The sequence below is a fragment of the Nicotiana sylvestris genome, chromosome 6 (genome assembly GCF_000393655.2).
Source record: "Nicotiana sylvestris chromosome 6, ASM39365v2, whole genome shotgun sequence".
Classification (NCBI taxonomy): Eukaryota; Viridiplantae; Streptophyta; class Magnoliopsida; order Solanales; family Solanaceae; genus Nicotiana; species Nicotiana sylvestris.
In genome coordinates, this window is record NC_091062.1 from 69,670,193 (window position 1) to 69,683,710 (window position 13,518).

At 38.0% G+C, this 13,518-nt stretch overlaps 1 long non-coding RNA gene across 1 annotated transcript; it reads right to left on the bottom strand.

The window, feature by feature from the left end:
* Positions 1-3,476: 3,476 nt before the first annotated feature.
* LOC138872117 (uncharacterized) lies at positions 3,477-13,312 on the bottom strand. The gene is made up of 2 exons (XR_011400562.1): positions 12,955-13,312; positions 3,477-3,740 (listed from the first exon to the last, which is right to left on the bottom strand). It is a non-coding gene; the product is annotated as an uncharacterized lncRNA (long non-coding RNA).
* Between the last annotated feature and the right edge of the window lie 206 nt (positions 13,313-13,518).

Genomic DNA, 13,518 nt, shown 5'->3' on the forward strand with positions numbered 1-13,518 from the left:
AATCTGTATGGGCGGGTAAACAAGATAAACTAAACATCAATTAGGGACTGAATGATTGGAAAATACTCGGCATCATGGGAATTTCAGATTTTGTTCTGGCGGTAATATAATGGACCACAGAAGAAGATTCATGATGAATTCAGAGAATGTTCATTCAGGGAGACGGTTCCCTAAAGCAAGCAATGTGAGCAAAGTTAAGCTTAAGAGACGGTATGTGCCAGTTACTCTAAGCGTCACCATTGCGAGCGAGGAATTTTTTTATCCTTGGTATAGAAGGATTACCGCAAGGCAAGGAAGGGTCATCGATGATGTGAAAAAAAAATGCCAAAGATAAAGAGGTAAAACATCTATTGGTAGATCCTTGTGGCTTCAACTCTTAGTACTCCCCTAAAGGGGGGAATATGGAGTGATGCGACAGTAAGTCAGAATTAAGTGGAACTAGTAACTATGGAGAGATAAAGGAAGGATGCGATAAGAATGAGAAAAGGATGAGATTGCACTTATCCAAATGCTACATATATGCTATAATTCCAAATGTTATGTAAGCACGATGTCAAAAAAAAGAAGAGGAAAGTAAGGTTTCCTGCACGAGATGTTATTGTTAGATAAGGAGCCACTACGTAAGGTAAGTTAAGACAAGGAAATAACCTAAGAAATATTACACAGAATATGATATGAGAAAAGGTCAATGAGTAATTAGTAGTTGATTCAGGAAGAGCCTAGTCATGACTAGACAAGAAGTTATGGACAAATCAACAGATCATGCAAGATGAATGTAGTAAACCCCAACATGGAGAATTCAGCCTCGCAGTAATGTCATTATAATACTTGAGATATATTCAAATAGGAGTCGAGGTGGTTAAAAGTATCGTATGTGTGTTATGGGGATAAAAGAAAGTTCCACTGGGAAGGTAATCAAAATATCAGTTCAGAAGCAACCCTACAAGCAAAAGGGCATGGAGGTAAGCAACTACAGATAATTATAGGCAAGGAAGGACATCAAAAGGTCTGTAATAAGCTCATAGCTTTACGAGGGTCAAGGGTTCTCCCTAAGTACTAAAAAGAAAGACTAGCTGAGGAAATAAGGAAGAAGGCTTCAACCTAAGCTGGGTGACCTAAGGAGGAAATGGTCTTATAACGACAGTCTCACACAACATTGTATGCACTCCAAGAGAAAATGACACCTACCGTGGCTAAGGAACGGGAAGTAAAATCAGAAGTGATATTCAAGATCATATGAGTTCTACGGAATTCTAGTATGCGTGGACACCAAGATAAGCTATGTATGCATGCAAGAAGGGGGCAGAAAGACCAAGAAAGTAATTGCATACATTTGAAGAAAGATGAGATGGAACAAAAATAATTATTCGATTCATGATCCAGAGTATGTTATAAACGCACTTAAGATTTTGGAGTTTTATACATGCAGCGTATACAGCCGTAGAAAATTTCGGTATAAGTTAAAAGAAAGAATTGAGCCTAGGCCATAGAAAAAGGACTGTATCAAGGATATTCCTCAGAGCCTATGAAAGGCTAAACGTAATAACCAATACCATGAACTGCATATCGGGAGGTAGCTTAAGCCTACATAAAGGCGGATCAGAAAAAGGAGGAAACTAAAGAGATACATTAACGAAGTAAATCAGGAATCTGATTATTGGACCCTAAAATTATAGAAATCGTGATTGAGAACATTGTAGAATCACTATTACTATCAAAGGTAGAAGAGAGATAATGCAGTAGCCATATTCTATAACTGCTCTATGATAAAGCCAATTAGAAGTGTCCCAACCTCATAAGAAGTTAGTATGAAGCTCTCACGAGATTGTGTAAAGAGGTGCATGTATTATAATAGAAGTTCAAGGTGTGGATGTGAATTATACCTATGTGGAGGGAAGGTCATGAAAGAGGTAGAAGATGTGATGTGAGGCTTTAAGGAAAGTAAGGTAAAGGTGAACAATGTACGAGATACTCAAAAGCAGAAGGTTGAGAATATTCCATACTTGGGATAGAAGGCTAGAAGCGTGGGGATTCAATATTCAGGAATGATAGAAGCAACATCAGTAGCATATCTTCCAGCCTATGGTCTAGGTATCGAAAAGCCTGATTATGAGAGTAAAAAATAGTTAGAGACGATGTGATGTCTCGCTTGATGTTCCAGAACAACATAAGGAAATCTATGGTGCAAGCAAGTTGAAGGAAGGCCGCGAATAGAATAAATAGATATGTATAGGTCCCAAGCTAAAGTATAGTAAAGCAACAAAATTTTATGACAGGAGTAAGAACGAGAAAAGGCGAGTGAGATGGTGACGAGAACGGATAAGTCATCGGGATTAAAACCCATGAAAACAAGAAAGCTAATGGTTTCTCTAAGTTATAGAAAGTTCAGTATAGCCTGAATGAACTCAAAGGAGTCTAAGACTAACAACATTCAGAAGAGATGGAATGCTGCCCTGTTAATAGAATGAGGGTGTAATTATTATAGACAAAAAAATGACGTTTGGGCCTTCGATTGAGTAATGATCTGACAAATAAAATAAAGGGATCTCATGAATTGGACAGGATTAAAATACCCATGCAAGATGAATCACATTGGGATGCCATGAGATACGGTTATGAAAGTAGGGTATCGCCCCAGGTGGATCGATCTAATCATTTCAGATGTTCCCCGATAAAACGTAAATCCTAGCAGTAATATTACATAAAAGGTTAAGTTATCAGTGGTGGATTATGGATCAAAATTGAGGTGAATCAATAATAGATGGATAAAAGTTATAAAGTATAAGAGGAGATTAGGCCGTCATTCTTAAGATGAACAGTAATATGGAAACATTAGAGGACATAGATTTATACGTATGGGATAAGCAATGAAAGTAGCCTAGGATTTGGTAGCAGACCTCAGTAACGAGAAGTCGAGGTAAGAGTTATGGTATAGTATGACCTATGTAGATGCAGTAACGTCATACGAATGGATAACCAGGTCTGTAAAATAAGATATAGCAATATTCGTAAGTTCGACAAAAAACCAAGCGAAGAACTTCAGGATTAGCTAATACCTGGAGGAAAAAGGAGAGGAGAGTCGCATAGGCATATTTACAAGGTCAGTATCGTAGAAACTGCATGATGGGAGGTAGCAACAGTTACGAGATTGGAAGGAATTCGATCACAAGTCATGGCGTGGGAAAGAGGCCTAAATGGGGAATGCCCTGGCCTTTAGACTTATTCACAGAACAGTTGCCAGATGGCAAGAGGACTACTAAAGTATTCGCAAAATCTATGGGATATGAGAACGATAAGCGCATCAGTCAACATTCAAGGATGAATGTTCCAAAGGAGGAAATGATGTTGTCACGACCCTAAACCCGGACCCGGTCGTGATGACGCCTCTCGTGAAGACAAGGTCAGTCGACACTTCCCATATCTAATTATTAATAATTAAACCATATGACATAAATCTAAAGCATGATAAGATACTCCAAAGTTAACATATAATAGCATAATTCACGGAAAATAACCCAACACAGCTCGATACCGGGGTGTCACTAGTCATGAGCATCTAACAAAATGGAATACTCCAATATATATATAACTACAGAGTTTAATACAGAAACTAAGAACATGTAGAAGTAAGATAGGGAAGAGCTCTAGGCTGCAAGCACCAACAGCTACCTAAAGACTCCTCGGATCTGCCTGAGCCGGAAATGATCAGCACTCGGGAGCGGGACCAGATATGCCTAAATCTGCACACAGGGTGCAGGGAGTAAAGTGAGTACTCCAACTCAATGAGTAATAATCATAAATAAATACTGAAAGCAAGAAATCACGTAAGGCACAAAAGCATGCTATAATGAAGCAGTAAAACCATTAAAACAGTAAACCAATGAAAGATAGGTAAAAATCCTTTAACTCAATTTAACTTCATGAAAAGCCTTTTTCAACAATTAAACAGGTAATTGACAGTGATTTATGAAAATAAACACATAAAGGTTTGCCCCTTGGGCACAGTATCAATAAATTCGCCCCTCGAGCAACATTTCAGAACAATACCAGCCCTTCGGGCAATCACATAGAACAATACCAGCCCCTCGGGCTCAATCTCACATCACAATGGGTACCCGCGCTCACTGGGGATGTACAGACTCCTAGAGGGGCCCCTTACGGCCCAAACACAATATCAAACCACCTCGTGGCATCATCACTAGGCCCTCGACCTCATATAAATCAAGCCACCTCGTGGCGTACATATCTCAGGCCCTCGGCCTCATAATCAGTATCAAACGTTTCCTCACAATATATGCCATCGGCCTTACTCAGTCAAAATCCTTACAAGCCACTCGGGCAATAGTAAAACATGATTCTCAGCCCAAAAATATCATTTAAAAGATCATGTAAGTGTTAAAACAGAGTAAACATGATTGAGTACAAAAACAGTGAAATATAACATGACTGAGTTCAAGTATAAAGTCAAAATAGTGAGGAAATACCAGTAAAAATCTGCGAAGGGTTCAAATAGTTGGCACAAGGCCCAAATATGGCATTCAGCCCAAATCATGATGATAGCAAATAGGTTTCAATCAAATACATGGTAAAATAGTCATTCGGGATGGACCAAGTCACAATCTCTAACAGTGCATGACCCCACGCTCGTCATCAAGCTTGTGCGTCACCTCAATTTAGCGCTATGATGTACAATTCGGGGTCTCAAACCCTCAGAGCATCATTTACAATCATTACTCACCTCTATGCGGTCCGAACTCTATCCTGCGATGCCCTTACCTCTCGAATCAGCCTCCGGATGCTCCAAATCTAACCAAAATTAGTACAAAACCATCAAAATATGCTAAGAGAACAAAGCCCACTCGAAAATATCCAATTTACATCAAAAATTTCGAAATTGATCAAACCCGACCCCCGGGCCCACAATTCAGAATTTGACAAAATTTACAAAACTAGAATCCTCATACTCTCATGAGTCTAACCATACCAAAATTATCCAATTCCGATAACATTTGGTCCTTCAAATCATCATTTTACATTTTTGAAAGGTTTCAAAAAATTTCTTCCCAAATTTCATCCCATATAATGAATCAAATGATGAATTCAATAATAGATTCATGTACTCTAGCCAAATCCGAGTTAGAATCACTTACTCCGTTGAATTTCTTGAAAAACCTTCGAAAAATCGTCAAAATCCGAGCTCACTAGGTCAAAATATGAAATAAAACCCTAACCCTCGTATTTATAGAGCACCTCCCAGATTTCTACCACTGCTGACCGCACAAAATCGAGTGCGGACCGCGGTGGAGCACCGCTGACTGCACAAAAGCCAGTGCTGACCGCGGTGGATTTGACTGCAGTGATAGGCTTTGGTATTTTAGCCATAACCTTTGCTACAGATATCCAAATACCTATTATAATATGTTTCCGAAACCTAGATTCAAAGATCCACAACTTTCGTTTTTGAATCATCCCAAAATTCCTTGTAGATCAAAAGATATAAGCTTCTGAAGCCAGACCAGTGAAACCTTCCTCACCGCGGACCGCACAAAATCGAGAATGGCCGCAAAGCCCCCACCACGGCCGCACAAAATCCTTTGTGGACCGCACTGGTGTCTGCAACCTCTCTGAACCTGTAACAACTATGTTTTTAGGCCTAAAACATCCCCGAACCTACCTGAAACTCACCCGAGCCCCCGAGACTTCAAACCAAATGTACCAACACATCCCGTGATATCATTCAAACTTGTTCAAATCTTCCGAACGCTCACAACAACATCAAAACACCAATTTAACATAGGATTCAAGCCTAAGAACTCCAAAAACTCTTAAATTATACTTTCGATCAAAAAGTCTATCAAACCTCGTCCGAATGAATTGAAATTATGCAAGCATGTCACATTCAATACTACGGAGCCACTCCAACTTTCGGAATTCCATTCCGTCCCTTAGATCTAAATCTCACTATCGGACCGGAAACTTCAAAAATTCAACTTTCGGCATTTCATATCTAATTAAACTATGGACCTCCAAAACACAATCCAAACACTCTCCTAAGTCCCAAATCACCTAACAGAGCTAACCAAATCATAAGAATTCTGATCCGAGATCATATACAAACAAGTCAAATCTTGGTCAAACCTTTCAAAACTAAGAACTGTTCTTCCAAATTCATTCTGATTACCCTGAAAACCAAAACCAACGATTATAAGTTATAATACATCACACGGGGCAAGTCATGCCCGAGAACTGGCGAGCGAAGTGCAAAAGCTCAAAACGACCGTTCGGGTCGTACAAATGTTACACCCCATATTTTCGTAAAGGAAAATACGCCATACATAAATTAATGAGAGCTCGGAAGTGAGAGGGGGTTAAGTCAATCAGCTTGAGTCGGTCTCAAAAGACTTTTGTTCTGCACTAACTCTGATAGTTTCACACCAGTAGCATTTGTATTTGCAGCTCAAACAACCTTATCCCAATTGGAGATCTTTGCTTAGGTGACCTTTTCCGATATCTTGAATGACTTCCTGCTTTTGAGCAATTTGTCTGTCGGAGAGAATCACCAGTTATCTTTGCTTGCGCCAAGTAGGCTGACAAGAGTCTTTAGGGGGGGGGGGTTTGCATGAATTCTCAAGACATGTTGACAGTAATAACTGAGTGTGCTGGCCAAATTTACTTTGTGCAACTGAAAAGCTGGTAGCAGTTTTGAGATCTTTTCTTGCTTGTTTTGACAAGGACTGACTCAGAGTGGAGGACACAATGGTGCAAAGAAACAAGTATCAACAAGAAATGCCCCTGTCGGAAGGACAGAAGGAAGAATTTTTTTTTCAATAACTAGCCTTAATGATCATGACATGCATTTTGGACTTAATAGCCGATCTATCAAACTGACCAAATCTTCACTTTTACCATTCTTATGATCTTTGAAGTCGGGCCTATCCGTTTCAATCCTTTGCATCAGCTTCATGACTCACTTTCGACTAATGGTGCCCCGAGGAATTTTCACCAACAAGCCTCTCTCATTTATTCATCTCTACTTACTGTCGCCTTACTATGCCCGTGAGGGTTTTCACTAATAAGACTCTCTCATTTTTCTTTTTCTTTTTCATTCCTTTTTTTTGCGAGCAACTCGACGATGTTCTACGTTGTGTGACAACTGTTGCTCATTGCATGCGTCTCTTGGAATTCTTGAAGGCATATTGGGAGGTCTTTATTTGGAAGGTTTTTGGATAGGGTTGGAAAGAAAGGTTGGCATAAAGGCTCAAAATAAACTCAAAATGAGGGGTTGTAGACTTACAACTCTTAGAATTGACTCTTTCAAAAATAAAATAAAATTTTTGCCCCAATTTCAGATACTGGGAATTTTTGGATTTTTTTTATTTTTTTTCTTTTTCTTCTAAATTCTTATTTGGTTGGACCGAACCGTGAGGCTGCCTACGTATCCTTATTTTAAAGGAATCAGATCTAACGTAGTTCAAACATATGACCTAAACTATTTTTCATCTTTCTTTCTGTTTCTCTTTTCCTTTTTTCTTTTTTTCTCTTTTCTTTTTTTTTTCTTTTTTTCTTTTTTTTGTTTGCCCCAGCTTCTATTTTTGAGGGCATGGACCTTTGATAATTTTTTTTCTTCTGAATTCTAAGAATTGCTCCAGTTTGTACTCTTGGGACATGGATTTTTTTTGACTCTAAACTTGATTCCCAAAGAGGGTAGTCAAAGAAAAATAACACAGGCTTAAAAGGGGTAGCAAAGGATATGAAGTGTTTGGGTAGCAGAAAAAGGACCTCCCAACCTCAAGAACGTCAAACATGGTATCTTTTCGCGATCACAACATTGACGAACATGTCTGTCTTCTTGGTGTGCCGTGGTCACAAGACATTTCTCATCCCTTAGTGCGAAACTTTCCAACAAACATCAATTGATTAAACATACTCAAACCCGATCTTCACAATGATTTGAAGGTGAATTTTACTCGACCTTAGTTCCAAAGTATTCCAACTCTTTATTCATCCTCAAAAGTATTTTTTTTCGTTATCCAATTCCAGATTAAATCAGTTCCTAAGATCTGGCCAAAATTTCCGCATGCATGTCATGTCATTAGAACTAGCAAGAAAAGAACTAGGAATAGAATGACACAAAAGGATAAACTGTATTTTATTGAGTAAAGAATGAAAGGGTTTTACAACTAAACAAGAAACCTAAAATACGAGTTACAACCCTAAAATAACCCGAATAATGAAAATAGCAACAGAACAGATAGACAAGACTCACACAAACAGAATGGAGGGATAGAAGGATTTGACTCAATAAAACAAATAAAATCTGGATCACAACCCTGAAATAACCCAGATAATAGAAAAAACATCAAAACAAGCTACCAAGATTCCTTCCTAGTGAGGAGGGAATGACTTTTCAATTGCTAGGCTTGATATTTAGCCTCAAATTTGCTCATCAGAATCAGCAGAGCCTTCCAATTTCAAAATCATTAACTCCAGTTAGCAAATTCCCAAGAGGATTCTCATACTCTCTGTCACCACGCATCATCCCCACAAAGTGTGCATCATCATGTGCGGGTAAAGGATTCTGCGCGATATTCTGGGTGTCACTGTCTTGGATCACAATCAGGTTTTCCTGGATCATCCTTTCTATTTCTCTTTTCAAATCCCGATAACTTTCAACATTGTGCCCCTGAGCATTGGAATGGTATTCACACCTTTTAGAATGGTCAAAGCTTCTTGCACGTGGGTCCACATAATTTGGAGGAATAGGTGCAATCATGTCAAAATGCTTTAATTTCTCAAATAAGCTTGCATAGGACTCTCCTATTGGTGTAAAATTATCTTTCGACTTTTGTTCCCCTCTATACCTCTGGCCTCGATGTGGGTTATAGGGTACCTAAAAATTTTGTGGAAGCTGGTGGAGATTTTGTGATGCTCGTGCTCGCCTTCTGGGGTGTTTTGGTGGCTGGACAATATACTGATGCAAAGCGACAGAGTATTGTGGGTTCTGAGGTGGATAATACTGCTCAGGGGAGTCATGGAAAACTTGAGGAGGCTGCTCATACCTTCGAGATGTTCTCCTGGGACCTCTTCTCAACCCTGATGTCATCATGATTTCTTCAACCTTCTCATTTGTGTCGCTAAAATTATCATACTCAACCCAGACAGCATGAGTTGTGGCTTTAAAAACTGCTTGACTTATAATTTTTCTTGTCTTAAGACCATTCTCTACCATTTCTCCCATTTTGATTGCTTCCGAGAAGGATTTGCCAACTACGGACATCATGTTTTGAAAGTAATCTGGCTCTTGCGCTTGAAGGAATACAGTGATTAGCTCGTGGTCATCCATGGGTGTCTTAGCTCGAGTTTCTTGCTCTCTCCATTTAATGGAATATTCCCTGAAACTTTTACTCGGTTTCTTCTTCAGATTTGAAAGGGAAATGCGGTCTGGGGCAATGTCGATGTTGTATTGGAACTGATTGACAAAAGCATGTGCTATGTCATTCCAGACGTACCAGCGAGATGTGTCTTGATCCATAAACCATTCAGAGGCTACCCCCGTAAGGCTTTCCCCAAAATAAGCTATCAGCAATTCTTTATTTCTTCCCGCACCTCTCAGTTGATTGCAATACCTTTTCAGGTGGGCTATGGGGTCTCCATGTCCATCATACTTTTCAAATTTGGGAGTCTTGAAACCAGGCGGCAAGTGGATATCGGGGAACATGCATAGATCTTTGAAGGCAACACTCTTTTGACCTGCTAACCCTTTGCATATTTTTTAACCGTTGTTCTAAGCTTTTAACTCTTTGGGTCATTTCTTCTTGTACCATCTTTCGGGCAGGCTTCTCAATGTTTGCAGGAAGATCAAACGAGTACGAGTGGTACTCAGGAGAGTGGTACTGCTCTTGTTGTGTAGCAAATTGTGACTCATGACGAGGCTGTCCTTGACCACTGGCCCATGTTTGACACATTTCGGTCATTTGCTGTTTCGGTATTCTATTTTTCTCAAACACAATAGACTCTTGTTGAACCCTCTGATCCTGAGTCTCTTGAGCACTTGTAACAGCTTCGATGTCAGTTATCATTTTTCCTTGGATCTTGTGTTTCCAGCTTACCATAAACCGACCACCTCAACTTTCTTCACAATTCAAAACAAAACATGTTAGAATGGACTCAGTCGGTCCTTATTATTATCAATATTTTCATTTTTTCATTTTTTCATAATTGTTTTTCATTTCTTTTTAATGGTGATCGAACCTGATGTGGGTTGCCTACGTATCATGTGGAAACATGAATCAGATCTTGCGTAGTTCGGGAAGATCATGAATAAAGTAAATAAACTAACTCTTTTTTTTATTTTGAAATTCTTTTTTTTTCGAAAGAAATACTTACAAAGCAGAAAGAAAATACTTTTGGATTTCAATTTTTTTAAGGATTTTTGAAAAGAAAGACTTCTAAAGAAAAGAAGAAAAAAAATATTTTCTTGAATTTTAACTTTTTTTCTGAAAATTTCGAAAAAAAAACTTCTAAAGAAGAAAGGAAATATTTTTTGGAATTTTACTTTGAATTTATGAAAGAAATACTACAAAAGAAAAGAGAATTTTTTTTTTTGAATTTGCAAACAAATAGTTTTGGATTTTGAGAGAGATGAAAAGAAAATATTTTTGTATTTATTTTTTTTAAAAAAAAATTGGGGTCTAAAAGAAAGACTTTCTACAGAAAGAAGTAAATGAAAATATTTTTTGTTTTTTTTAAAAAGAAAATGATGTCTCAAACAAAAGACTTTTCTAGAGAGGAAGTAAAGGAAAATATTTTTGGATTTTTTGAAATTAAGGTCTAAAAAAAAGACTTTTCTAGAGAGGAAGTAAAGGAAAATACTTTTGGATTTTTTGAAAATTATGGGCCGGAACCGATGAGGTTTGCATACGTATCTCACATCCGGTGAGAATCAGACCCGCGTAGTTCGCGTAGTTTTGACGGAACAGGAAAACATGACACTTGAAAATTTTGGCTCGTTTTGAAATGACTTTTTTTCTAGAATTTTGGCAGATTTTCAGAATTTTCTAAATACCTACCTCTCACTTTTTGTTTCTTTTTTCTTCTTTCTCCTCTTTTTTTTGATTTTCTTTTTTTCTTTTTTTTTCATTTTCTTTCCCTATTCTAGAAGCCAGTCAACATGCAAGCCGAAACAGACAGATACATAAGTAACACGTAAGATGCATCAAGATGGTCTTTTGATTTTTGGGTACACCTGTCCTAAACGGACCCAACCCCTGTGTTGAGTCTCCAAAGTCAAAATGCACATGATGCAAACAAGCGTTCCTACTAGGGATCCGGCATGAGGCTATGTTATACTAGGTTTAAAAATCTGGGTTTATTTGTTCTAGACCTGGCTTACCCGAGCGGATAGCTCGAGCCGAGGTGGGGCAGCGTACTAGGAATACAGAAGCTTCACAGGCTTTGCAACTTGCCCGAACCTCGTTCTAAAATTTGTGATATGACTCTAATAGAAGAGAAGTCACACGAAGTGCACACTCCTCCATGATTTAAAAGACTTAGAGAGAGGAAGGGTTTCGTAGCAGTTTATATACAGTTCACAGAATATCAAAGCGGTAAAAGCAACAATTAGCCCATTAGGCCCAAACATGTAATAAAATCAGATAATGGATAAAGCCAACTATAACAATTCATCTAAGCTCGAATTCTTGAAGCCTGAACCAGAGATTCTGGGTTCGATCCCCAGCAGAGTCGCCAGAGCTGTCACACCTCCTTTTTACACACCCGAAGGTAGTATAAGGGAGTTTTTCCAATTTAAGTGACATTATTCGAAATGGGATTAATTATTCATTTTTTGTTCAGAATCGCCACTTGGGATGGTTTGTTTTCTAGTGTCCCAAATCACCGGTTTATTTTTAAATCCCAAATCGAGGAAGATTTCGACTTTCCTTTTGAAGTCTGCGAACAAAAAATTCTGAGTAAGGAATTCTGTTAACCCGGGGGAAGGTGTTAGGCACCCCCGGATTCCGTGGTTCTAGTACGGTCGCTTAAACTATCATAATTGACCTATTATCTGATCTTAAAACATGTTTTAGCCTATGGTATAATTTTAAATTATTAACTACTTTTAATTAATTTTAGAAAGATTCAACATTATCTGAAACACGTCTTTGAACCACGTCACATGAAATGCACCCGCGGTCCACGACACATTTTATTTAACGTTGTTGAGATTTGGATTTGGGTCACATGAAATGCACACCCGAGTTTAAGGAAATTAATTTAAATAACGCACCTAAAGCAACTACGCACTTGAATTATTTTCCTAATCTTTGAGATTATTGTGAAGGCTATAAGATTGTGGATGTTTATTTTTGTGTTAAGGGCTTTATAATGTTCCTATTATTTTAAAGTATAATTATTTAAAGACATGAAAAATAAACTAGCTACAAGTAGGACCAACTTAACTTAAAATGGTTCATTCTCATTATCGTCCAAAGAAGAAGGAAAGCAAATTCTCTACTTACTTTACTGAAACATTTCATCAACATTTAATCCCAAACCAATTAATACTAAAGAAATCGCTAACAAGACACATATGAACTTAACTTTACCATATCAATTTTTCAATTCCAACTAGAACGACTCATAAAGTAAAATAATAAAATATTAATGAAACAAAAACATGACCCATTAAGATCTAGCTATTTTCAACGTAGAAGACTTACTGCCATTTTATAACTATACAAATTAGCATTCTCATAGAACAACATATAAAAGAAAAGATAATGAAATAGCCAATATCCGTAAAGAGGAAGAACACACAAGTTAATTTTCTCAAGCTTAATATTAAACATAATGCAAATCACAAGCAGCTTTCAAACAAACAGAACCTATAAAAATGAGATTCAAGCATTACATCATCCAATCAAACGAGTTACATGAATGAAATCAAAGTCATACCTCAACAGCCAAGTAAATATCCCAAAATAACCAGATAAAGGCTGAACAGGTGAATCAATGGGACAGGGACAACAGAGCAGTAGCGAACAACAATTCCATCGGTCTCCTTTCTTTTTTTTCACTACCTTTAGCTTTTGAATTCCCAAATCTGGGATTTTTGAATTTCGAAAATCATGGTCTTTTTGTGGAAATGGCGTGAGTGAGGGGTGAGGAGGAAGAAGGCTAGAGTTTCTTCAAAAGGAGGGGTTCTATGGTGTTTTTTCTTTTTTTGAGAAATGAAAAATGAAGAAGCCATGATTACTTTTGTTGTTCTTTTTGCAGAATGGGGTTATGGGGAGCTCCTTAGAGCTGATGGAAAACGGCGGATTCCTTTTGGTATTAGGTGTTAGATACTATTATATAGGGGTATGGATTAGGTTAGGGGTATGGGCCTAGGAAATATGGGCTTGGTAATTATAGATTAGGTCCAAAAATAAGGCCTAAAGATGGGTTGTTCGAGCCCAAATTTTATTCTTTCTCGCGAACGAGATTAAAATACGATCTCATTTATTAATTAGTCCTACT